The 18,251-nt window shown below is 44.1% G+C and overlaps 1 pseudogene; it reads left to right on the top strand.

Annotated features, from left to right (window-relative positions):
* The window catches only part of LOC139324786 (polyunsaturated fatty acid lipoxygenase ALOX15B-like), a 38,821-nt pseudogene that overhangs the window by 10,451 nt on the left and 10,119 nt on the right, over positions 1 to 18,251 (top strand).

Here is an 18,251-nt window from a genome sequence, read left to right as displayed (position 1 = left end):
CACACATAGAGATATAGATAGATGGATGGATGGATGGATGGATGGATGGATGGATGGATAGAGATAGATAGATAGATAGATAGATAGATAGATAGATAGATAGATAGATATAGAATGTAGATGATAAATATAGATGGATGGGTGGATGGGTGGATGGATGGATGGATAGATAGATAGATAGATAGATAGATAGATAGATAGTCTCAGCTCTTCTGATCCATCGAGCTGATGTGTCAAACTGATGTCAGGCTCGACAGATAGATAGATAGATATAGGAGATAGATGATAAAGATAGATAGATAGATAGATAGATAGATATAGGAGATAGATGATAAAGATAGATAGATAGATAGATAGATAGATAGATAGATAGATAGATAGATAGATAGATATAGGAGATAGATGATAAAGATAGATAGATAGATAGATAGATAGATAGATAGATAGATAGATAGATATAGGAGATAGATGATAAAGATAGATAGATAGATAGATAGATAGATAGATAGATAGATAGATAGATAGATATAGGAGATAGATGATAAAGATAGATAGATAGATAGATAGATAGATAGATAGATAGATAGATAGATAGATATAGGAGATAGATGATAAAGATAGATAGATAGATAGATAGATAGATAGATAGATAGATAGATAGATAGATATAGGAGATAGATGATAAAGATAGATAGATAGATAGATAGATAGATAGATAGATAGATAGATAGATATAGGAGATAGATGATAAAGATAGATAGATAGATAGATAGATAGATAGATAGATAGATAGATAGATAGATAGATATAGGAGATAGATGATAAAGATAGATAGATAGATAGATAGATAGATAGATAGATAGATAGATAGAAAGAAAGAAAGATAGATATAGGAGATAGATGATAAAGATAGATAGATAGATAGATAGATAGATAGATAGATAGATAGATAGATAGATAGATATAGGAGATAGATGATAAAGATAGATAGATAGATAGATAGATAGATAGATAGATAGATAGATAGATAGATAGATAGAAAGAAAGATAGATAGATATAGGAGATAGATGATAAAGATAGATAGATAGATAGATATTGGAGATAGATGATAAATAGATAGATAGATGATAAAGATAGATAGATACATAGATAGATAGATAGATAGATAGATAGATAGATAGATAGATAGATAGATAGATATAGGAGATAGATGATAAAGATAGATAGATAGATAGATAGATAGATAGATAGATAGATAGATAGATGATAAAGATAGATAGATAGATAGATAGATAGATAGATAGATAGATAGATAGATAGATAGATAGATAGATGGGTGGATATGGATGGATGGATGGATGGATGGACGGATAGATGATAAAGATAGATATAAAATATAGATGATAGATATAAAAGATGATAAATATAGATAGAGAGAGATAGAGATAAAAGATAGATGATGGATGTTAGATATGATAAATATAGATGATAGATATATAGAAGAGATGATAAACATAGATGAGCGATAGATAGAAGATAGATAGATAGATAGATAGATAGATAGATAGATAGATAGATAGATAGATAGATATAGGAGATAGATGATAAAGATAGATAGATAGATAGATAGATAGATAGATAGATAGATAGATAGATAGATATAGGAGATAGATGATAAAGATAGATAGATAGATAGATAGATAGATAGATAGATAGATAGATAGATAGATAGATATAGGAGATAGATGATAAAGATAGATAGATAGATAGATAGATAGATAGATAGATAGATAGATAGAAAGAAAGATAGATATAGGAGATAGATGATAAAGATAGATAGATAGATAGATAGATAGATAGATAGATAGATATAGGAGATAGATGATAAAGATAGATAGATAGATAGATAGATAGATAGATAGATAGATAGATAGAAAGAAAGAAAGATAGATATAGGAGATAGATGATAAAGATAGATAGATAGATAGATATAGGAGATAGATGATAAATAGATAGATAGATGATAAAGATAGATAGATACATAGATAGATAGATAGATAGATAGATAGATAGATAGATAGATAGATATAGGAGATAGATGATAAAGATAGATAGATAGATAGATAGATAGATAGATAGATAGATAGATAGATAGATGATAAAGATAGATAGATAGATAGATAGATAGATAGATAGATAGATAGATAGATAGATAGATAGATGGGTGGATATGGATGGATGGATGGATGGATGGACGGATAGATGATAAAGATAGATATAAAATATAGATGATAGATATAAAAGATGATAAATATAGATAGAGAGAGATAGAGATAAAAGATAGATGATGGATGATAGATATGATAAATATAGATGATAGATATATAGAAGAGATGATAAACATAGATGAGCGATAGATTGAAGATAGATAGATAGATAGATAGATAGATAGATAGATAGATAGATAGATAGATAGATAGATAGATATATCGATAGATAATGTTCTTAAAAATGACCGGATGGAACTGAAGGTGAATCGGGGGATTGCAGAGAGTTTTATTTGGCGAGTGCAAACCGGTCCAGCTTGCAAAACTCGAGATGCCTCCTTGAGGCCAAATTCCTGGGAACTTCAGATTCTAGTGAGATAAACTTCCTTCTTTCTCAATCATTTTTGGGTTTTTTTGGCACTGACTTTTATTGTTTCGTCAAAGTATAAAATTACAAAGGAAACTCAAAGACAGGCAAATTAAGGGAAGGAAAAAGAGAGGGGGAAAGAAAATAGGAGAGACCAGAGAAAAAAAATAATAAATAAATTCCAACTCTTTTTTTTTTTAGCCCCACGCAAAATAACAACATTACGGCCTCCACTTTTTTTTACTTTTACACACTTGTACACAACTAGCCATTTTTACAACAACCGATTGTCTAATCGGCAAAACCAAACTCCGAGTTTTGATTGTTTGTTTTTTCATCCCAAGGACGAAACTCAGAAAGGATTTCCAAATTTACCAATAAAATAAAATAAAATCATAATTAAATATATTCTCCTCTTTGAATAAAAGCAATCCATTGAACGGCACCGAAAAATGTGACTTAGGACCATTCCTCACACTTACGACCGTTGTACGTATTTATGACGGTCGCTGTGTCCCCAGGTCCCGTGATCCCCTCTGGCGACAAGAAAAGTCAGTGGGGAACCCAGATTCGCTTAACAACCGGGTTACCAGTTTACCGACTGTAGGGATTCACTTCACAACGGTGGCAAGAAAGGGGGATAAAACTCACCTAACAAATGTCTCACTGAATGACATAAATTTTGGGCTCGATTGCGGTCGTAAGCCGAGGACTACTTGTATTTCTGTTTGCACTTAATAATCTTTATTAACTAATATAGATAATTTCTAAATGAGGAGGGGGACAATTTAATTTCCAAAGCACCCGAAAGCAGGACAAGAAACAATGAATGGAAATGAATCAAGGAGAGAAGCAATCTGGAATTAAGGAGAAACTTCCTAACAGTGAGGTCACCAGTGGAACAGCTGGCCACCAGACGTTGTGGGTGCTCCATCACTGGAGGGTTATAAGAAGAGATTGGACAGCCATTTGTCTGAAATGCTATAAGATAGATAGATAGATGGATGGATGGATGGATGGATGGATGGATGGATGGATAGACAGATAGTAGATAAATGATAGAAGATGGATGGATGGATGGATAGATGATAGAAGATGGATGGATGGATGGATGGGTGGATGAATGGTAGATGGATGGATGGCTAGATAGTAGATAGATGATAGAAGATGGATGGGTGGATGGATGGATGGATGGATGGATGGATGATAGAAGATGGATGAATGGATGGATAGTAGATAGATGGATGGATGGATGGATGGATGGATGGATGGATGGCTAGATAGTAGATAGATGATAGAAGATGGATGGATGGATGGATGGATGGATGGATGGATAGACAGATAGTAGATAAATGATAGAAGATGGATGGATGGATGGATAGATGATAGAAGATGGATGGATGGATGGGTGGATGAATGGTAGATGGATGGATGGCTAGATAGTAGATAGATGATAGAAGATGGATGGATGGATGGATGGATGGATGGATGGATGGATGGATGATAGAAGATGGATGAATGGATGGATAGTAGATAGATGGATGGATGGATGGATGGATGGATGGATGGCTAGATAGTAGATAGATGATAGAAGATGGATGGATGGATGGATGGATGGATGGATAGACAGATAGTAGATAAATGATAGAAGATGGATGGATGGATGGATAGATGATAGAAGATGGATGGATGGATGGATGGGTGGATGAATAGTAGATGGATGGATGGCTAGATAGTAGATAGATGATAGAAGATGGATGGATGGATGGATGGATGGATGGATGGATGGATGGATGATAGAAGATGGATGAATGGATGGATAGTAGATAGATGGATGGATGGATGGATGGATGGATGGATGGATGGATGGATGGCTAGATAGTAGATAGATGATAGAAGATGGATGGATGGATGGATGGATGGATGGATGGATATAGATAGATGATACAAGATGGATGGATGGATGGATAGGTAGATAGATGATAGAAGATGGATGGATGGATAAATGGATGGATGGATAGTAGATAGATGATAGAAGATGGATGGATGGATGGATAAATGGATGGATGGATAGTAGATAGATGATAGAAGATGAATGGATGGATGGATGGATGGATGGATAGATGGATGGATGGATAGTAGATAGATAAAAGAAGATGGATGGATGGATAGATGTATAGATGATAGAAGATGGATGGATAGTAGATAGATAGATGGATGGATAGATAGATAGTAGATAGATGATAGAAGATGGATGGATAGATGGATAGATGGATGGATGGATAGTAGATAGATAAAAGAAGATGGATGGATGGATGGATAGATGGATAGATGATAGAAGATGGATGGATAGTAGATAGATAGATGGATGGATAGATAGATAGATAGTAGATAGATGATAGAAGATGGATGGATGGATAGAAGGATAGATTTTTTTTTTTTAATTTTGATTTATATGCCGCCCTTCTCCGGAGACTCAGGGCGGCTTACAATGTGCTCAGCAATAGCCTTCATCCTTTTGTATATTTATACAAAGTCAGTTTATTGCCCCCACAACTGGGTCCTCAATTTACCTACCTCAGAAAGGATGGAAAGCTGAGTCAACCTTGAGCCTTGGCAAGATTTGAACCTGCAGTAATTGCAGGCAGCTGGTCTTAATAACCAGCTTAATAACAGGGTGCCTTAGACCACTGTACTACCAAGGCTCTAGATGATAGAAGATGGATGGATAGTAAGATAGATGGATGGATAGATAGATAGTAGATAGATGATAGAAGATGGATGGATGGATGGATGGATAAATGGATGGATGGATAGTAGATAGATGATAGAGGATGGATGGATGGATAGATGGATAGATGATAGAAGATGGATGGATAGTAGATAGATAGATGGATGGATAGATAGTAGGTAGATGATAGAAGATGGATGGATGGATAGATGATAGAAGATGGATGGATGGATGGATAAATGGATGGATGGATAGTAGATAGATGATAGAAGATGGATGGATGGATAGATGGACAGATGATAGAAGATGGATGGATAGTAGATAGATGGATGGATAGATAGATAGATAGATAGATAGATAGATGATAGAAGATGGATGGATGGATAGATGGACAGATGATAGAAGATGGATGGATAGTAGATGGATGGATGGATAGATAGATAGATAGTAGATAGATGATAGAAGATGGATGGATGGATAGATGGATAGATGATAGAAGATGGATGGATAGTAGATAGATAGATGGATGGATAGATAGATAGATAGTAGATAAATGATAGAAGATGGATGGATGGATGGATAGATGGATAGATGATAGAAGATGGATGGATAGATAGTAGATAGATGATAGAAGATGGATGGATGGATGGATGGATGGATGAATAGTAGATAGATGATAGGTAGACAGACAGATAGATAGATAGATAGATAGATAGATAGATAGATAGATAGATAGAAGATAAAATAACTTTTTTTATCACTTTGAATGTCCACTAATCGGCATACATTAAACTGAAATTTCATTGCAGCCAGCTCTCAAAGGGTCACCTCCTCCAATACACACTACATAAAACACGACAAAATAATAAATAAATAAATAAACACAAAACCATGCATATACCCCCCAGATATTATACAACACATAGAAACAACTCAGTCTAGTTCGGGTGTGTACATGTAGAGGGCGAGAAAAACGAATATCGGGTCTCCTGCTTGAGGTTAGACTAGAAGATCTCCGAGGTCCCTTCTCTCCTGATTCTGATTCAATGACCATTTATACGAACCAAATTTACTGTATTTCTTTTTTTTTCTTCCAAATTCGACCTTGCCATCACCGATCTCCCTTTTCTCCTCCCAAACAGGAAAAGAAGAATTTTTGGAAACGACGGAGCACTCGGTCCTGCCCGGAAGTCACTTCACCTTTTGTGTACAAAGTCCGAGTCGCTACCGGGAAGCTTTGGGGTTCGGGCACCTTCGACTCCGTCTCCATCACCCTGGTGGGCTTAAAGGGGGAGAGCCCCAGGCAGCTCTTGGATAAGACCGGGAAGGACTTCATCCCCGGGGCGGTGAGCAAATTGCATCCTTGGCTCAAGGGCAGTGGGCGAAGAAGCCATGTTTAGTCTTTGCAACTTTCCCGCTTGCAATTTAGCTCCGGTCTTTCCTGCTTGCGAGCGTCATGGCTTGGTTGTGTTCTGTCCCCGTCTCACACACGCACACAAACAGTCAGCCAGGGGTTAAATAAAGCTTGCAGACAATAAATTCCTTCGATAACAGGATTGGCAGCAACCCAGTAGCTGCTTGCCAAGAACTTTACTCACAGGGGGAGGTGTTCCACCTCCATCAGATAAACCAAAGCAAATACACAAAGTCAAAGAATTGTCAAGTCCAGTCCGTATTAAATCCAAGGCAGGCAGATGACGTAGTTTCAGAGATACAATACGACTCGCTAGTTGTTTAGTTTTGTCCGTCACAGAGCCTGAATGGCCACCACACCCCCTTTTATCCCCTGTGGGGTGTGGTCCAGTGACTCAGCTTAATCTCTGGCACGCCTCCTTTTCTGCTGCGTGCGCTTGTCTCTCCGACGCTGGCGTGGATCCAGCCAAGACTTATCTCCATCACTGTCCGATTGCGACTGTTCGGAGATACCTGGTTCCTGGCCAATCTCTTCTCCCTCGGGAGACACCTGAGGCATTGCCAGAGAGGAGGGTCCTGGAGAGGGAGGCCTGACCAACTCCTCTCCTTTGCTTTCTTATCCGTATTTCTCCGAAAACAAGACCCAGCCTTGTTTTCTTTTGGTCCCAAAATAAATACTAGGACCATAATGGCAAACCTGTGGCACGCGTAGCCATATCAGTGGGCACGCCAGCTCAGCTCCGGCGCGCATGTGTGTGCCTGCCAGCTGATTTTCGGGCCTTCTGGGCCCACCCGAAGTAGGGAAACAGGCTGTTTCCTGCCTCCAGAGGGCCTGGGGGTGTGTGGGGAAGGCCTGTTTTTCTTTCTCCCCTGGCTCCTGATCCTCTCTATGCATCTGGGGAGGGTGAAAAGTGATGTTTTTTGCTGTCCCCAGCCTCCAGAGACTCCTAGAGAGGCTCTGGAGGCTGGGGGACAGCAAAAAACGTCACTTCCTGTCCAATCAGAAGTTGGGAAATGGGCCGTTTCGGGCCTCCGGAGGACCTCCAAGGGGATAGGGAAGGCTGTTTTTGCCCTCCCCAGATGCATAGAGAGGATCTGGAGCCAGGTGAGAAAGAAAAACGGGCCTACTGGGCCATCGCATGCCAGGAGCGGGAGGGGGGACGGAGGGGGGATCACGCGTGAATGCATGGGGCGGGACGCATAGAATTATGGGAGTGGGCACCCGTGCGCATGAACCTCCCCCACCCCCCCGGCACGTGATGGCAAAAAGGTTAGCCGTCACTGTACTAGGGCTTATTTTTGGGGGTGTCTTATTTTCCCCCCCCCATGTATGGGAAGCCCACTTCTTCTGCTTGCATGCGGTGGGGCAGGAGACAACACGGTGCGCCAGTAGAGCTTCCCTGGCTTACCTCAGCCAAGCCATCCATGCCCCGACACCTGCCTCGCCTCACAGCGGTGGCTCCGGTAGCCCCATCCATCCTAACCCTAATCCTACCGTTGATTAGGTGGCTCAGTGGCTAAAACACTGAGCTTGTCGATCAGAAAAGTCGGCAGTTCAGCGGTTCGAATCCCTAGTATAGATCTCCTGTGTGAGCAGGAGATCTGTCTCCAAGGTCCCAACTCTGTTACTGTTAACTGACCCCAGGTGGCCACCAGCCCACTTCTTCTGCTTGCTCGCAGCCGCAATGGAGCAGGAGGCCGAACGATTCCAGTGCTGCGGCCATGAGGCGAGGCGGGGGTGAGTGGAGCGGCCTCAAACGCCCCATGCTGGCTTACCTCAGGGCCCTGCATCCAGGCCATCCACTCCCCGGCACCTGTGGCCTCGTGTCGCAGCCACAGCACTAGCACACCACTCGGCCGTCTGCTCCATTGCGGCCGCAAGCAAGCAGAAGTGGGCTGGCGGTCATGTGGGCTGCTGCTGCAGATGGGTGCCATGAGGTAGCCGTCAGGGCACAGATGGCATGGCTTCGGGGGCCCTGAGGTAAGCAGGTGTGGGACACATGGGGCAGCTCCATCACCACCCGACTTCGCCTCGTGGCTGCGGCACCACGAGCAACCAGATGGATTAGGCGGCCAGCCGGCTGCGCAGGCTCTTAAGTAGGGCTTATTTTGGGGATACGGCTTATATTAGGCACACAAATAAAAATATGCCAGGTCTTATTTTCGGGATAGGTCTTATTTTCAGGGAAACAGGATATATAGTTGGTCCTCAACTTACGACCACAATCAAACTCAAATTTCTGCTGCTGAGCAAAACAGTGGTTATGTGGATTTCCCTCCCCACCCCGGTTTTACAATCTCGCTGGCACAGGAGCTCACAGAGCTTGGTATTTATCTATTTATTTATTATTATTATATTTATTATTTATTATTATTTTTCTGAGGCCAAAACATTTTGCATGAAAAAGAGGAAAAAAACATCATATTCAAACTCGGTACAGGAATCTAAACACGGGTAGGCCTCGACGTACGACTGCAATCGGGCCCAGGATTCCCGTTGCTAAGCGAGACAGCTGTTAAAGGAATTTGATTCTGTTTTACGATGTTTCTGGCCATGGTTAGGGGAAGCATTGCGGTCGCTAAGTGAAGTCGTACGGATGTTGAGCGAATCCGACTTCCCCCGTCGACTGCGCTCGACGGAACGCCGCCAAAGGGGGAATCGCGTGACCCCGCCCCCCCAAGACGCTGCGACCGTCATAAATGTGAGTCAAGTGGCCAAGAACTTTGAACCCGTGATTGTGGAGACGCGGCGACGATCGTGAGAGTGAAAAACGCTCGTAACGTAAGAATGAAAAATGGCCATAAGTCTCTTTTTGGAGTGCCCTCATTTGGAACGGTCACTAAACGAACGGTCGTATGTCGAGGACGGTTCACATCTGTCCCCGAAGTGCCTTCAGAGCCACCAAAGCGAGATTGTCCTCAGCCTAGCTGGCTCTCTGCTCCCTCACTTTTCCCCTAATTTCTTTCGTTTCGGCGAGTGGGTGCTCGACAGGCTGATATCCAACAGGTCGTGCTTCCCCCTCCCTGCAACGGATTCGCTTCTTTCCTCAGGTGGATGACTATGAAATCTCGAGTGATTGTGACCTGGGGGCCCTGATTTTCATCCGGCTCCATAAGGAACCCTATCAGTTTTTCCCAGAAGATTCATGGTTTTGCGACTTCGTCCAGCTGACCGCCCCGGATGGCCAAAATTTCCATTTTCCTTGCTACCAATGGATCGAGGACGACCAGACCCTGGTGCTGAGAGAGGCCACAGGTGAGATCATCCAGTCCAGGGGTGTCAAACTCAAGGCCTGTGGCCTACATCCGGCCTGCAGGATGCTTAAATCTGGCCCGCAGAGCTGGCCTGGAAATATCAAACGACCGGCCTGCGGTGCCTCTGCCGGCTAAAACGGGCTGCGTGGGGGCCCGCACGGGGCTTCCGCGGGGCCCATTTTCGGCCAGCAGAGTGCTGCGGGAGGACTGGATTGGACTGGATTACAATTATGAGGCCTCAAGTAAGGGCCTGATCTGGATAGAAAACAAGCAACGTCCTACTGTATTTTTCGGACTATAAGACGCACCTAAATTTAGTAGAGGAAATCAACAAGTTTTTTCAGCCTGTTTTTGAGGCTTTTTGGCTCATTTTTTGAGGCTTTTTTTTGGCCCGTTTTCAAGGCTTTTTTGGGGGGAGCCCATTTCTCTGAGGCTTTTTTCGGCCTGTTTTTGAGGCTTTTTTCGGCCTGTTTTTGAGGCTTTTTTCCGCCTGTTTTTGAGGCTTTTTTCAGCCTGTTTTTGAGGCTTTTTTCGGCCTGTTTTCGAAGCTTTTTTCAGCCTATTTTTAAGGCTTTTTTCAGCCTGTTTTTGAGCCTTTTTTTGGCCTGTTTTCGAAGCTTTTTTCAGCCTGTTTTTGAGGCTTTTTTAAGCCTGTTTTGAGGCTTTTTTCGGCCTGTTTTTGAAGCTTTTTTCAGCCTGTTTTTGAGGCTTTTTTAAGCCTGTTTTTGAGGCTTTTCTCGGCCTGTTTTTGAGGCTTTTTTCGGCCTGTTTTCGAGGCTTTTTGGCCCATTTTTTGAGGCTTTTTTTGGCCCGTTTTCAAGGCTTTTTTTTTTTTGGCCCATTTCTCTGAGGCTTTTTTCAGCCTGTTTTTGAGGCTTTTTTCAGCCTGTTTTTGAGGCTTTTTTCAGCCAGTTTTTGAGGCTTTTTTGAGCCTGTTTTGAGGCTTTTGTCAGCCTGTTTTTGAGGCTTTTTTCGGTGTGTTTTCAAGGCTTTTTTCGGCCTGTTTTTGAGGCTTTTTTGGCCTGTTTTTGAGGCTTTGTTCAGCCTGTTTTCAAGGCTTTTTTGGTCCATTTTTGGGAGGCCTTTTCAGCCTGTTTTTGAGGCTTTTTTCAGCCCATTTTCGAGGCTTTTTGGCCCAGTTTTTGAGGCTTTTTTTGGCCCGTTTTCAAGGCTTTTTTTGGCTCATTTCTCTGAGGCTTTTTTCGGCCTGTTTTTGAGGCTTTTTTCAGCCTGTTTTTGAGGCTTTTTTTCAGCCCGTTTTTGAGGCATTTTTGGCCCGTTTTCGAGGCTTCTTCACCCATTTCTGAGGCTTTTTTCAGCCCATTTTTGAGGCTTTTTTCAGGCCTCAAAAGAAAAGCTTCGAATACAGGCCCAAAAAAGCCTCGAAAACAGGCCGAAAAAAGCCTCAAAAACAGGCTGAAAAAAGCTCTGAAAATCGGCCAAAAAAGGCCTGAAGAAGGCAGAAAAAAGGCCCGAAAATGGGTTGTGCAGAGGCCAAAAAACAGCCGGCGGGTGGTGGGGCTTCGGCAATATTCGGTCTATAAGACGCGCAGATATTTTCACCCCCCTTTGGGAGACCAAAAAGTGCACCTTATACTCCGAAAAATACTGTATGTTAATACTATAGTTTAATGCCGGATTTTACATACTCTGTAAATCCATTTAAACCTACAATCAACAATCTATAACTGACAGCCATTTCTATTTACGATCCTGGAAATTTAGCTCCGCTGTTCGGTCTCGTATGATCATGTTGTTTAATGCTGTTGTATTTTTATGATTAGTCGAATCATAAAATTTGACACCCCTGATCTAGTCCATTTAAAAAATAATAATAATAACCCCCCCAAAAAAATCCCCAACGCGTTGGAAGCGACCATTCCAATGCGTGATAGCACTGAAAAAAAGCAACGTACAACCGTTTTTTTCACACTTAACGTCCGTTGGGCAACTCGTATTGATGACGGTCGCGGTGTACCCGGGGGAGGGGGGTGTCACGTGATCCCCCTTTTGCGACCTTTTGCCAAAGCAAAGTCAAGGGGGAAGCTGGATTTGCTTAACAACCCTGGGACTCACTTAACAACGGCGGTGATTTGGTTAACAGCTGTGAGAAGCGAGATCATAAAATGGGGCAAAAAACCCACTTAAGAAGTGCCTCGCTGAGCGGCGGAAATGTTGGGCTCGATTGTGGTCATAAGTTGAGGACTACCTGGGTGTTGGGAAGGTGATGCCTTTTTTTATATCTCCAACAATAATTCTGCGAGGTCTTCTATGCTGAGACAGAAACTTAAATCGGAATAGAATAGAATAGAATAGAATAGAATAGAATAGAATAGAATAGAATAGAATAGAATAGAATAGAATAGAGAAGGGACCTTAGAGGTCTTCTAGTCCAACCCCCTACTCTTTCTAACTCATCCCCTTTTTTTCTGTCCCATCCCTGTCCACTTTGGAGGAAAAAGATGTTCTTTTCCCTGAGTTTGCTAGGCTCGCCCTTTGTCGGTGGATCCATGAACCCTGGGAGAAAGGCACGCGCAATTTGAATCCAGTGCCCAGGACATTTTCCTTCCTTTTCATCTCTCCCAGGCAAATTGATCTGTGATGACGGCCAGAACTCCTGCCTGCTGGGACACAGGACGGAAGAGCTGAGAAACAGGCAGGACACCTACAAGTAAGGCTAACCATCCCTTTTCTATTTAGGCTTGCACACTTTCTCTCTCTCTCCCCCCCCTCTCCATCTCTCTCTCACTGTGTGTCTCTCTCTCTTTCTATCTCTTTCTTTCTCTCTCTCTCTCTCCATCTCTCTCTCTCTCCCATCTCTCTCTCTCCGTCTCTCTCTTCCCCCTCTCTCTTCCCATCTCTCTCTCACCCTCTCTCTCTCTCCATCACTCTCTTTTCCCCCTCTCTCCATCTCTCTCTCACTCTATGTCTCTCTCTCTTTCCCCTCTCTCTTTCCGTCTCTTTCTCTTTCTCTCTTTCTCTCCATCTCTCTCTCTCTCCATCTCTTTCTCTCTCCCATCTCTCTCTCTCCGTCTCTCTCTTCCCCCTCTCTCTTCCCATCTCTCTCTCACCCTGTCTCTCTCTCCATCTCTCTCCATCACTCTTTTCCCCCTCTCTCCATCTCTCTCACTCTATGTCTCTCTCTCTTTCCCCTCTCTCTTTCTGTCTCTCTTTCTCTTTCTCTCCATCTCTCTCTCTCCCATCTCTCTCTCTCCATCTCTCTCTTCCCCCTCTCTCTTCCCATCTCTCTCTCACCCTCTCTCTCTCCATCTCTCTTCATCACTCTCTTTTCCCCCTCTCTCCATCTCTCTCTCTCTCTCTCTCTTTCCCCTCTCTCTTTCTGTCTCTTTTTCTTTCTCTCTCTCTCCATCTCTCTCTCTCTCCATCTCTTTCTCTCTCTCCCATCTCTCTCTCTCCGTCTCTCTCTTCCCCCCTCTCCCCATCTCTCTCTCTCCCTCTCCATCTCTCTCTCTCTCTTTCCCCCCCTCTCTCTCCATCTCTTTCTTTCTCTCCCTCTCCCTCTCTCTCTCCGTCTCTCTCTGTCTCTCTCTCCATCTCTCTCTTTCCCCCTCTCTCCTCCCCTCTCTCTTCCCCCCTCTCTCTCACCCACACACACCGTGGCCTCCTCTCTGCCATTCAGCAGACGTGCGTAAATGTGGTTTATCTCTGTGTGTCTGTGGATGGCTGATTTGTCTCCAGGACAAGTTGCAGAAATGTTTGCATTTGGCCTGAGCTTTGTTATTTTCCTTGCAGGCATTTCATTACCCAACTAAGTAACATCATCAGTGCTAGAAGGGAGTGAGGTTTCCTCTCGGTTTATATGCAAATTGGCCACTGAACTTGCACTCCTCGACTTACAGACACTTTTACAAACTGCCTCAGCTTTAGCCACAGTTCAAAATTGCCACGATTCTGAAAAAAGGCCATGTCCTCGCCCTTATGACCGTTCCTCGCCCTTATGACTGCTCCTCATCCTTATGGGCAATCCCCGCATTTATGACCCTCTTCAAATTTATGGCTGGTCGTCACATTTATGACCATGGCAGAGTCCCCGGAGAATGTGTGATTTCCCTTTGTGACCGTTCCAGATTACCAAACGTGGGGGAGGGAGGGGGAAGCTTGATTCGCTTAACGGCCGCAGCCAAAATGGTCGTAAAATGAAGCACAACTCGCTTCACGACCGACTCGCTTAACCAACAGTGGTTCTGGTCCCGATTGTGGTCGTAAATTGAGATTTAACCTTACGGGGTCCTGTAAAACCAATGTGATTGCTGCTATAAAAACTATACCGCGAATGCAATTTAATATCTCCTTTTGAAATCCAAGATGGACTGAATTCGCTCCCGGCTTGCCCCGGTGCGTGGCGGTGGACACCATCGAAGAGATGAACACCAACATCAAGTTCTCCTTGACCAAGATAAGCACTTTCATGGCGCGTTCAAAACTGACGTGGGTACCACCGAAATCTTCGTGACTCAGGGATGAACTGGGGAGGCTCCGGGCGCGCTCTCAGCTGGGTGGTTTTCTTTGCAGACATTTTGGGACCCGACTAGGGAACGTCATCAGTGCCAGAAGGAAGGGGGGATTGTGGAGAGGAGGAGGAGGAGGAGGAGGGGGGGAGGGGGACCGGCGAGTGCTGAGCGCTCTCTGTTCTGCCCCAGCTTTGGATTCTCAGAGAATGTGACACATACCAAGCTTCGCAAACACTGTTTAATTCCAAACAAACCCCTTTTCAAGAATGCAGGTTTCCCGTGCAAAGGGTCCTTATCAAAATTATTAAGAACAAAGTCCGACAAAGGTTGGCAACCAGCCCAGAAAACCAGACATGATCAGACACTCGCTCTCCAAGATGCTCTGTAGTAATGAGACTTGTTTCTAGCAAGAAAGCACTGGCTGCGTGCGACTTAAATAGGCTGAGGGAGTGGCCAATTATCCTCAAGCCCTACTCTCGAGGGGACCTCCTTCTCTTGAGTAGCCACTCCTGCCTTTTGGCAGCCCTTGCGTGCTCGAGCATTGAGGAGAGGCTCCTCCACTTCGCTCTCTCCACTGGAAGGAGCCTCTGGAGGTTCTGAAGGCCCTGGCTGAGTCTCTGCCTCTGGCACCACATCCTCTTCGGCCTCCTCGTTGTCCGACACGAGCGCCGGCTGCGCCGGCTGCTGGCGCAACACCACACCAGCTGCCTTGTCGTCAAGTTCAGCCACGATCTGCACAGGCCGCTGGCAGGCCACAACACTCTCTGAGTTGGGTGGTTTTCTTTGCAGACGTCTCATGACCCAACTAGGGAACGTCATCAGTGCCGGAAGGGAGCGTGAGGCTTGATCTTTGTTTATGTACCGGTGGCTCATGTAGGCCCAGTGAAAGAATCACCAAGACCTCTCTCACCAAAGTTGACAGGGGAAGCTTTTGCATTTTGCACTTGCTTCCTCCGTGAAGAAAAACGGTCGATCCTGATCTCCCTTTTCTCTTTTGCTCCGCAGACGGTTGGAGTTCAGGTTAAAAGGCTTAATGAACTACCGCCATTCCTGGAAAAGGCTGGAGGACATCCGGAAGGTTTTCTGGTTCAACAAGACCGTGGTTTCAGGTTGGTATCGGAGGAGAAGGACAAAGGAGGAAAAATACGGGAAGACCACGGATCTAGGGGGTTGGCTAAAATGCGTGAAAGACATAGGAGGGTAATGAAGATTATTTTGGAGTATAGAACACGGATTGAGGGGCTTTTAAGATGGGTGGACTTCAACTCCCAGAATTCCTCAGCCAGTTTGATTTATGATTGGTGGACTTCAACTCCCAGAATTCCCCAGTCAGTTTGATTTATGATGCGTGGACTTCAACTCCCAGAATTCCCCAGCCAGTTTGATTTAAGATGGATGGACTTCAACTCCCAGAATTCCCCAGCCAGTTTGATTTAAGATGTGTGGACTTCAACTCCCAGAATTCCCCAGCGAGTTTGATTTAAGATGGATGGATTTCAACTCCCAGAATTCCCAAGCCAGTTTGATTTAAGATAGGTAGACTTCAACTCCCAGAATTCCCCAGCCAGTTTGATTTATGATTGGTGGACTTCAACTCCCAGAATTCCCCAGCCAGTTTGATTTATGATTGGTGGACTTCAACTCCCAGAATTCCCCAGCCAGTTTGATTTAAGATGGGTGGACTTCAACTCCCAGAATTCCCCAGCCAGTTTGATTTAAGATGGATGGATTTCAACTCCCAGAATTCCCCAGCCGATATGCTTCAAGATAGGTAGATTTCAACTCCCAGAATTCCCCAGCCAGTTTGATTTATGATTGGTGGACTTCAACTCCCAGAATTCCCCAGCCAGTTTGATTTAAGATGGGTGGACTTCAACTCCCAGAATTCCCCAGCCAGTTTGATTTAAGATGGGTGGACTTCAGCTCCCAGAATTCCCCAGCCACTACGGGGAACATTAACCTACTGAGTATCGAACTTTAGTTGACTAGATTAATGTTAGCTTAGAGGATCAAGTTAAGTTGCGGTTCAGAGCTTTAACTCTCATGCTTATGCACGAGAATCTAGTCAGTTTAAAGTTCAGTCCTAAATTGGAGCCAGATAAGAGTCGACAGATTTCAGAAGTTGGACGTGAACCAGTTGTGACAACGTAACGATTCTAAGCTGATGACGCACTTCATTCCACCTCCAGCTCTCCCTTCTCTTCTTCTACACGACACAAACAAAATCCCAGAATTCGTCCCAGATAAAATGGACGTGCAGAGCCTGGATTAGGCAGGTCCCGCTATCGGAAAAGAGAGGCGGCCATCTTGAATGTTGTGAAAGGAGAGTCCGTCGTAACACCACAGCTTTTGACCTGTTGGTTGATCTGGTTGTAGTTCTGAAAGTAGATCTTTGGCTTAAAACCTGAGCGCTTGACCTTCTCCCCTTTCAGGTCTTCCAAGACCTTCTCCTCTTCTAATTGTGAGGAACCCCAAGCTCTTGCACCTCCTAATTGCATTCCTACTCAAATTGGACACGAGATCCCAGTTGTCTCCCTAAAATAATGTCCTTCTCCTTTCTGCAAGAATGCACGAAGAGAGCGTTTTTAATCTTCCAAGAATTCTCCATCCAGATCCTCCCATCTTCAAGATCTTCAGAGTGGCCTTCAAGATCTTCAGAGTGATCTTCATAATCCATCAGAAAGTCACCCTCATTTTGATTTCGATTTTCTCCGGTTCTCCAGAGTACGTTGCTGATCACTGGCTAGAAGATACCTTCTTTGGCTACCAGTATCTGAATGGGGTCAACCCTTTGGTGATTGAGAAGTGCACGGAGATCCCGGCCAACTTCCCTGTGACCCAGGAGATGGTCGCCGAGTCCCTTGGAAAAGCCACCACTCTCTCGGAAGAAGTGCAGGTGACTGGGACGTGGTTTCTAGCATTCTTGAGTGACTTGTGGTTGCGTTCCACCAAGAATCTCATTAGGGTTGTGTTGACCTAGTGACTTTCTTGGTGGAGGAACTGGGGAATCTCCAGGGAGAGTCAATAGAGGGAAGTTGTGGTTGCGACTCCACCCTTGAAGCTGCTCTCTTGACCTTCTGGTCTTTCTGAAGCCAACTTCTTGACCTTCTGGTCTTTCTGAATCCACCCCTTGACCTTCTGGTCTTTCTGAAGCCACCTCTTGACCTTCTGGTCTTTCTGAAGCCACCTCTTGACCTTCTGGTCTTTCTGAAGCCACCTCTTGAACTTCTGGTCTTTCTGAAGCCACCTCTTGACCTTCTGGTCTTTCTGAAGCCACCTCTTGACCTTCTGGTCTTTCTGAAGCCACCTCTTGACCTTCTGGTCTTTCTGAAGCTACCTCTTGACCTTCTGGTCTTTCTGAAGCCACCTCTTGGCCTTCTGGTCTTTCTGAAGCCTCCTCCTGACCTTCTGGTCTTTCTGAATCCACCCTCTTGACCTTGTGGTCTTTCTGAATCCACCCTCTTGACCTTCTGGTCTTTCTGAAGCCACACTCTTGACCTTCTGGTCTTTCTGAAGCCTCCTCTTGGCCTTCTGGTCTTTCTGAAGCCTCCTCCTGACCTTCTGGTCTTTCTGAAGTCACCCTCTTGACCTTCTGGTCTTTCTGAAGCACCTTCTTGACCTTCTGGTCTTTCTGAAGCCACCTCTTAACCTTCTGATCTTTCTGAAGCCACCTTCTTGACCTTCTGGTCTTTCTGAAGCCACCTCTTGACCTGGTCTTTCTGAAGCCACCTCTTGACCTTCTGGT

Source organism: Pituophis catenifer, unplaced genomic scaffold (genome assembly GCF_029215685.1).
Source record: "Pituophis catenifer annectens isolate HBS135680 unplaced genomic scaffold, rPitCat1.0.hap2 SCAF_15, whole genome shotgun sequence".
Classification (NCBI taxonomy): Eukaryota; Metazoa; Chordata; class Lepidosauria; order Squamata; family Colubridae; genus Pituophis; species Pituophis catenifer.
Note: the sequence above shows the minus strand (reverse complement) of the source record. Positions and strands in the feature narration are given on the sequence as shown.